Genomic DNA, 10,138 nt, shown 5'->3' on the forward strand with positions numbered 1-10,138 from the left:
CCAAATTTGGTCCCTACCTAAGTTTCTGACTAGTTTTTTACCGGAATCCATCATGTAACTTGCATGTGATCATTTTTTAAGGGTAAAATTGTCAAATCAAATTTTTACATAATCTGATTCATAGTCCCTCATATTTCACAAAATGAATTTTTTGGTCCCTAACATTTTACAAAATGAATTGTTTCGTTCCTCACATTTCAAAAAATGAATTTTTCCATTCCGTACATTTTTCAAAATGAATTTTTTCATCCTTCATTGATCATGTGTATGAATAGTTTTTTTCTATAAACTCACGTATATGTATATTTGATTTAATCTGAACACTACAAATAACATGTAATTTATTTCTATTAGATTTCATCTAAACATGCTAATTGTAATTGTACACATGCTATTCAATAGATATATATAGGGGTTTAAAACTAATAATTTTGTTTGAAACCTATATATATATTTATATGATTTCACCATTTGAACCTATTCAATATTTGTGACATTTCTATTTTGATAATAATTTATTTATTGAATTGTCTAATAAGTTCATCTAATTAATGAGTCATAACTCGAATTCTATAATTGTGCTAACAAATTTCAGTTTAAATACGAAATTTCTACTTGACATTTTTAAAACCAACAGTTGAATTACTTGCCTTGTGATTGTCTTAAAATTAGAAAATGCCAATCACTAATTTCTTTTTGTCATACTTTTCTTTTGTTTATTTTTTCTGTCCAAATTTAATTCGATATAAACCCTCGATAATATTTAGGATTAAATGTCTTCTTTATTTTCAAATTTTGAGTAAAAGAAAATTAAAATAAGTGAAACACTAACAATTTTTTAAACCCATGTATATATCTATTTGATTTCACTTGAGTAGTATAAATAGTATGTAATATATCTCTATTTGATTTCACATGCTATTCGTACTGTTCAAGTGAAATCAAATAGATATATACATGGATTTAAAAAAAATTATTCACACAAATGATCAATAAAAGATGAAAAAATTCATTTTGAAAAATGTGAAGGATGAAAAAATTCATTTTGTGAAATACAATGGACGAAAAAATTTATTTTATGAAATGTGAGGGATTATGAATCGAATTATATAAAATTTGATTTGACAATTTTGCCCTTGAAATATGATCACGTGCAAGGCACGTGGTGAATTCCGATCAAAAACTAATCGGAAACTTAGGTAGGGACCAAATTTGGTCAATTTGGATTTGTAAGGAACGTAAAATTACACTTTTAAAAGTGAGGAACGGAAAAAGTCATCTTATAAAATGTGAGAGACATTTTGAACGATTTTCCCTTCTTTATTTATTCTTTTTTATTTATTTATTTAAACAATTTTTTATTCTTTTTTATTTATTCTTTCATGATTGTTATCAAGTTTTTTCATGATTGATGTGGTACCTTTGCGTCATAAATACTTTAGACAGATCAATCTCATTCAAACTAAATCCGGAAAACTATCACGAGCTAATGTGAATGAATCACAACTATTGAGGCATAGGTTTGATGAGGTCGTTTTACCCACCCTCGGATTTGCTCCTTTAATTCATAATAACAAGAAAATTATGAGCAAAATTTTTCATCTTTAAGTGAAACCCATATTCAAAATGTTGTTGAAGCGGTCTTAATTTAGTGATTAAGATTGAAATTTCAAGATTTAGAAGTTTTGAATTTAAATCTCTTCTCTATCTTCTTACTTCTTAACCTACTCCTCTTCTACTAGAAAAAAAATTAAAAATAAAAAAATTAGCATATGTTTTAAGGATGGCAATGGGGGCGGGTGCCTGCACAGGGACTAATGGGATGGGGTGGGGGGAATTTTTCCCCCCATTTAGAAATAGGGCGGGGGGTGGGGGAGCGTACCCGCCCCGCCACCCGCTTAAAAATATATATAAATAAATATATATGTAATTATATATGTAATATTTAATTTAATTAGTTACAAATTTATGATAATGATATTATTAGTTATATGTATTATATAATGTATATTAGTATATGTAATATAATTGATATTATCAATTATAGTAATAATTGTATTTGTCTACTAATAGAAATTATTAATTAGTTATACTAAATTTGCTAATACATTTATACTAAATCCTTAATTACACTTAATACAATAACATTTTTTTCTCAAAAATAAAAAGCACAAGTACAATAATAATTAGTGATTATATTTGTGTCAAAAGTGAAAACTTGACTGCTTTAGTTATATTTATTTCATCATATTGGATTGTACTCAAATAATTTTTGTTTGATTGTTTTTGTAAATTTCATTTGTGAAATTACAATGAATAATAATTTGGTGATGTGTTGATATTTTAGTACTTAATTATTTACTAAAATTTAACTATAATAAAATTATATAACAAATTTTTATTAACTCTATGAGGGCAAGCGACAGTGGGGATGGGGGCGGAGCGGGGGGAATTTGTTGGCAACGGGCAGCCCCGCCCGCGTCCCCTGTCCCAACCCCGCGCCGCCGTTGCTATCCATAGATGTTTTCCTTTTGTGTATTTTGATTCAGCATGCAGGGACGTCAATAGGATTTGAGAAATATAGGCATTCTCTTTCTTACCCAAAAAAGAGGAAAGGGAAAAAAGGAAAAATAGAGATGGCGGATGAGGGAGAGATTGCACAGTCATTGATATAACTAGACCACAAAAAGTGGATGAGGGGGCAGACCGCGGCATCTTCTTGATTTGCTTTTGCAATTCATTGCATTGTTCACAAGGGTCGAAACAGGAAATGGCTGGCACTTGGCTCCAAGCATGTGTCTCCGTCTTAAAATGATTTTTCCTGCTGGTCTGCTTGACTATCATGCCTGCCTCTATTATTGTTTATTTTGTCTACTCAATCAGTTTTGAGGATTGACACCATGCATGTATACTCTTGCAAAAAATAAAAATAAAAAAATGATTTTGGCATGGCAGAGATCAATGATTTTATCTGCTCCTACCTACGTGCAACATATCCTATGATGAATAACACTTTAATCAATTATTTTATTTTATTCCTTTGGTGACTTCTTTTTTCTGTGTAATATATTCTGAGAAATATAATTTTTATCGTTTTGCTATAGGATAATATGATCCTTATATTCTTAGAATCAGATGAATACACCGGTTTTCCAAAAGTAACAAGATTTCTTAGGTTTCATTGCTCCCTACGTAAAAGTTTCTCTCCATTTCCTTTTCCTTTGATGATTTTGGATTATTAAAATTTTAGGATTATTAAAATTTTAGAAAATAACAACAACGTGGCACCCTTTTTTGTTTTGATTTGGAAGATTAATATACTTAACAAATGAACTTTCTAAGAAATGGATAATTATTGTGAGTGCTGAGGTAGTGCATGCAAAATAAATCCGGAAGTACAAAAGTACATTCTGTAGACTGTTGAAACTAATGGAAGAATATTGTTTATTTTAAGAACTCAAATATACGTCTAAGTATACTAACAACAAATACACAAGAACAAGAACAATTTTAATTGTTATAATGATATCTAAGGGTCATACTCTTCTGACAACGAAGTACAATCTAGTTAATAAAACGTTTCACCTATAATGAAGAGGATACAATTTGAGTCACTTCTTCTAACAATGAAGCACAGACTAGTTAATAAAAACGTTTCACTTATAATCAAGAGGATGTGGTTTGAATCATCGTAGAAGTAAATAAGAAATCACTATTGATCCTTTAAAAAGAAAAAAAAAAATTGGACCAAGCTTTTCTTCTCATTCTTAGTGCATTACGTAGCTTGCTTGACTCCTTTCCTCTAAATTTAGACTATGGAAACCTGTGGCCGATATTGAACCACAAAACGATACTACAATTTTTTTTTTTTTCAACTTTTTGTGGATAGCATAATTAGTAGAATGACTTAAAGTAAAATACTGAAATATCAATATAGACTTGTACAGTGTATAATGAGTAATTCAAACAGCTTACTTTGATATTTTCAGTTGTATAATAGGATATAAGTTCAAATAGAAATGTTTTTTTTTTTCCGAACTATGATCTCAAGAATTCTACGCAATCGAATTCGTCCGCTATTTATTCCTAAGTCAAATTTTTTATTCGATTCTCGATGTATATTTCAACTTTAATAAAAAAAGTTGCGCGAGTACTTCAAAATTATTAAACTCATAAAATGGGGTTTATCTATAATTTTCTTTCTTAATTTTGCAGCTAAAAGACATTGTACAAGTATCCCTAAATTATGAAATCCATAAACAGGGTTTACCTATAACTTTTCTTAATTTTGCCGACATGAATTTCCAACAGTCCATAAATACATTTCTCTTGTTCCTGTATATTGATCAAGTGGTCCTAGTCGTAAGAAGTCAAACATCAATCGCCTTTTGTGATGGCTAGAAAGGATTTAAATAGGGATAATTTCAGAAACCTCCCCTGAGGTTTCTGACAGTTTCACTCCCCTCCCCTGTGGTTTCTGAAATTCCACAAACCTCCCTTGTCAGATGGTGAGGTCCCATTTCTTACATCATTGGTGCCAAAAAGACTTAAAGACCCTTACAATTTTGCTAATATTTTGTGATTATCTGAAAGCTATTAGTTAAGTTAGTTATAAACACAATTAATGTAATTAACCATAAATTAGAGTCCTAACAACCAAAATAGAAAAGGGAGTGTAGGGAAATGGAGCCAAACTTAGGCGCCATGATCTTGATCTGATTGACATAACAGCTTGAAAAAATCTGTGCATATAGAAGCAAGAAACTTACTGGACTCCCGCCATTGTTGAGATAGAGCAACTGAGCTTAATGCTTGGCAAACAAACTTGTTGATTCTAAGCTTTGCTGAAGAGTCTCTTAGCTCGACCAGTAAGTGTTTAAGATTTCGGAGACTGTTTCAACATTCCTTGGCAGCTTATGATGATTTGTGCGTTGTTTGTATAAGCTTGATATATGTTTGCTTATGATTTTCTGGTTTGTCATGTGACTTGGTTTGCTAAGCCTCTACCAGATTATGCTTGCTTGATTCTATATTTCTCGTCTTACTTGGGTTGTTTGATATAGTTAGATGCCAAACCTCAGTACTTTGAGAGCTCATTCTTTCTCTGTGTAACTTCAGCAACTAATGTTGCAAGATGGTTAATATTGTAACTAATATTTTCTGTAACTTCAATAACTAATTTGTAACTTCAGTAGGCTATGATTGTCTATTGTAGGATGGTTAACACTGATGTTCATGATATTGTGCTCCATTTTATGGGAAGAAAAGTAAGAGTGGCTAAGGTAGATCCCTAAAATACATTAGACATCCTTTATTAGAGAATGCAGCAGCAAGTTTGCTTATTGCAGAAGATGGGCTATAAATCAAATACAAACGATGAAAATAGGTCATAGCATCATAATGTATCATCCTGCCCGAAATCTGACACTTTTACCATTGAGTTATGCTTTAGTTGAAAGTAAAGAATATACAGAGGAGCCTGCAACAAAAGTAAAGTTCCGAACGTCATTAAGCATTCTAGGCTGCTCCACCTCAATGTCATTAACTGGAACTGGTCAGTTTCTCAAACATCCTTTTAGTGCAAATTAAGGAGCTTGCTGCTTGAACTTTGAAATGATTCCATTCAATTTGGGATTGTAGCTGCTGATTGAAAAAATTATCTTCTGCAAATATTAAATTTATTGCAATAATGTCAGGATACAGGGAGAGAGTTTTTGCAATCATTGGTGTCAAGGTGTATGCTGCTGGGCTATATGTGAATCAGTCAATTTCACTAGGATAAAACTGTTTGCATTTATCAAATCTGATTGAACAAGGAAAGAGAGGAGAGGGAAAAGTAAATTAAGAAGCTAATATTGATTGGAAACTGCAGCTCCTTTGGAAAAATCTCTGCAAATTGTTCTGGTGAGAGATGTGGATGGTAAAACGTTTTAGGATGCCTTAGATGAAGCCATCTCTCCAAGAATTAAATCGCCTACTCCAGTTGATACCTCTGCTCTTTCTACATTTAGTACTCTGTTTCAAGGAAGGCCTCTTAATAAGGGTACCATTATCTTCTTGACTTGGCCGGACTCTACCAAAATGCTTGTAAGTTGCATGTAGTAAAATTCAAATTTCCTGCATTTCTTTATATGCTGATGGCTTTTTGCTAAAGATGTGTTTCCTCTTTTCTTCTTAGTCTTAAGCTTCTACTGTGCTATTTTCTTTCTTGTAAACATATCAGCTTGACTCTCTTAAAAAATCTGTAGGTTTCTGTATCGAGTGATGGGTTGCCTTCTGGTGTTGATGCAACTACTGAGTCAACAAATGTGATATTAGCTCTTTTTGATGTATTTCTGGGAAGTGATTCAGTTTCTCCTACTCTTAAGGCTTCAGTGACCAGTGGATTGACAGCATTGCTGAATGGCTGAAGTAAAGAAAACAAGAGAGATTTTCTGCTCAGTTGTTTTAATTCCTGACACTCAATGTTCATCATAGCTTTCTACATGAATGAACTGCTCTAAATCTTGTTTTGTACACTATGAACACTTTGGAAAGAGCATTGCTCCACTAATCTAATAACCAGAAGTAAGAACCCTCCACTAAAACCTCCCCTGACGTTGTGTGCTTGTCTGTTGATTGGTCTCACTTACACCCCCCAAGTTTCATTCTTCTTAAGTTCCCTCCCAATTCTTCACATCAGATTAGCTCTCTAACCCAAGATAATGAGGGCATTTGTGGTATACACTTGTTTCTCTCTCCAGATACTAATTTTTTATTGTTTGTAATTTTTAAATTGGGTCTATTTTGGCATTGCCTATCAAGTTTTAGGGGAGGTTTGTGGAATTTCAGAAACCACAGGGGAGGGGAGTGAAACTGTCAGAAACCTCAGGGGAGGTTTCTGAAATTATCCCATTTAAATAAAGAGAGGACTACCTATTGATCATATGATTAAGGAAAAAGACAATTTTATAGTTATAATTAAATAAGAAAAAGACTTTCCCCTAACATGATAAGAACTTCATTAAAAAATGACTTCTCATCGACTCTTTCGCTGCTTCTCGACTCTTTCCTCTATTGAATGCTGGCTACTAGGCTCATGTGAGCCAAAGAGTTCCACGACATTTGATCTAAACAGCTTTAAGGTTTTTTTAATATATATATATATATATATATATATATATATATATATATATTTATATATATTAAAATTGACACTACTGGTAGAAGTTATATCATCAAATTAACATAAACAAATATTAAAGAGTAGAATTAAAAAATGGATATTATAGATCTGAAAATTGGATGAAATTTACACTATAAAACTCCAAAAAATATTTTTTAAAAATAAGGTAATATAATTGTAGCCTCACGAACTTTCAGGATTATATAATGGTTATTAACTTATCAGAAGTGAAATCAAATTAAACCATATTTGAAGATGGTGTACGTCCACACAATCATACTTCAAAATGGTACATGTACTCCAAAATAGGGTTTTTCCATACCTTTTTTCTTAACTCTGGCTGACATGTTTTTCAAATAGTCCAAGAATTAGAGATTTGTTTACATTTCCCTAGCTATATTAATCAAGTGGTCCGAGTCATAAGAAGTCACTGATCAATCACCCTTTGAGACGGCAAGAATAACGATTTGCATGATCAAGAGAGGACTAGCTTTTCATGATATGATTAAGGAAAAAGCCAATTCTACAATAGTATGAAACAAGAAAAGCACTTCCCACTAACATGATAAGAACTTGATAGAAAGGAGCTTTTCTTGATTCTTCAGCCCCTTCTTCCTCGGCTGTATGCTGGCCACATAGCGTCGTGTGAATTAGAGGAAGCCACGACAGTTTTTTCATACTTAAATAAATAAAAGGATTAATTGGTAATTATTGGATGACCACAAATGAGATAAGATCAAAAGAATATTTGAAGATATCGTAAGTACACATACTTGGTTACTACATTTTTGTTCAATTTCCTGGGATGCCATCACACTGCCCAACGTGTCGCAAATCGCAATCTTCAAAAAGTTGAAGTTTGGTTTTAGTTTAGATGTATTTTTTATTTCCAAAACGTCATTCCAACGTCTATAGATTTTAGTTTATTTTTTAAGGGAAGACTCCAAACATTGCAAGGAGAGAGCGAAAACCGAAGAGCTTGACAGTGAAACTATTTTTTTTCCCATTTTTTCGTCTAAAAGGTGACTTCAAATCTTACAAAGGAGATAGGAGAAAGGAAGGGTTTGAGAGTCAAACTAGAACATTACAAATACCTAATTAATGTTCCTACCTTTTAAACTGAATTTTGGGAACAAAGAAAAGTAGAAAACTTTACGAGATATAGGCCAACATATTCAGCCTACAAATTAATTCTTGGATGATCACAAATGAAATCAGATTCAAAGATTTGTTTGAAGATAGTTTGAAGATAGCGAACGTACACACAATCATATTTTCCTTACAAATTTCATGGGATGCCAGCACAATGTCCCAACTTGTTGGAAATCGAAATCCTCGAAAAGTTGAAGTTTGGTTTTAGTTGAGATGTATTTTTTATTCCGAACACGTCCAACATAGGACTTTTGTCATTGTCATGCAAGAAACTTCAATGTAAAATTCAAAGTACCCTATCATTTTGGTTAGAAAGATGTGGGGTACTGTTGGGTGTCTCACCTGATCATATTAGTTACAATTTAATTATCTACTAATAACACCTTAACAATTAAATAGTAAATATGAATTATTTGATGATTACACATAAAATCAAATAAAAATTACAACGTTGAAGATACAGTTTCATGGCATGCCATCACATAATACAACCCTTTTATAATTATAATCACATAAAGTGTAAGTTTAGCTAAAATTATGTACTATCAATGAAGCACTATGAGTCTACGACTGATACCATATCCATGAAACTGAATTAATCTGAAAATTTTGCGAATAATGATACAAAAAAGAAGAAATTATGGTATTAAAATCTTAATCCCAATAGGGAAAATTAAGTCCGTGTATTTATATTGAGGTTCTTGCACCCAACTTAGAATGAGAAATGATTCATGAATAAATCTTGGAATGAGGACAGAATTAGTATCGCAAACGACATTATGGTCAAGCAGCTTAGGTGATTTGACAGCTTATTAGTTGTTAACACAATGATAAAGAAAACGAAGTACTCGATAATTCCAAACTAAGCACGTGGTTTGGCAGGGTCTTGAATCCAAACTCACTAATAACTAGCAAATCTGATAATTTAATAATCTTAATTGCATGTCCCTGATACATACATAATCATGTATATTAATCTGGTCACCAATCAAAGTTTATTAGAAGCTAGCTTTATTATAATCACGAAGTTTGATCTGATGATGCTGAAAGTCCAACAATTCATTCAAGAAAGTGGACAATAGATTCATTAATTAAGGGTTTCAAAAGGTTAATTGTCAACAAATGAGACATGTATACTTTCTTTTATTGTTTTCTTGATAAGGGAGGATCCTGGTAGAGTACGTGTGCACTTTTGAAGTCAAACTAAAAAGTGGCTGAATCTTCAAATGATTATAGAAATGGAACAGCATGTGATCAGTTTAGGTTGAGATGATACTTAACTATGTATTAATTGGGATTAATCAGCTGGAATTATACATACCTAGAGAAATACTAGTTAGGATTAATCTTCTAGAATTATAATAAATGGTCTATATTATTATAGATATATAAAGGACAAGTAGTTCATTTATCATTCATGGTTTTTTTTTTTTCTTTTGTCATGTTTTCTCAAGAATATTGGTCTTGAGGATCGAAGTAGACACCATTATAGCTTTTTCCTAAAATTTGACTACGCAATTACAACAAATTATCAGCTTATATTAATTATTGATTTTTATATTCAGTTATAAAGATATCATTAAAGCTGATGTACTTCAAAGCAACTTCAGGAGCAAATCATCCGCCAACCTGTACCTCAACCAACATTTTTGGATGCATAGACTGCAAAGAGGATATGCACATAATGAAGACAAAGTCACCTTTTTGTTTTGAAGGTGGGAAGAACCCGGAGAGGATCAGATAGGAGATATGCTTTTCCTAAATAATTGAGAGTTGACCCCTAGTGATGGGAGGATTTATCAAATCGAATAAAGAAAAAAG

General features: G+C 32.0%; 1 long non-coding RNA gene across 1 annotated transcript; it reads left to right on the forward strand.

The window, feature by feature from the left end:
• Positions 1-4,662: 4,662 nt before the first annotated feature.
• Positions 4,663-6,587, forward strand: LOC113700045 (uncharacterized). Its single transcript, XR_003450513.2, has 3 exons — positions 4,663-4,868; positions 5,697-6,087; positions 6,249-6,587. It is a non-coding gene; the product is annotated as an uncharacterized lncRNA (long non-coding RNA).
• Positions 6,588-10,138: the final 3,551 nt, after the last annotated feature.

The sequence above is a fragment of the Coffea arabica genome, chromosome 7c, assembly GCF_036785885.1.
Source record: "Coffea arabica cultivar ET-39 chromosome 7c, Coffea Arabica ET-39 HiFi, whole genome shotgun sequence".
NCBI classification, from domain to species: domain Eukaryota; kingdom Viridiplantae; phylum Streptophyta; class Magnoliopsida; order Gentianales; family Rubiaceae; genus Coffea; species Coffea arabica.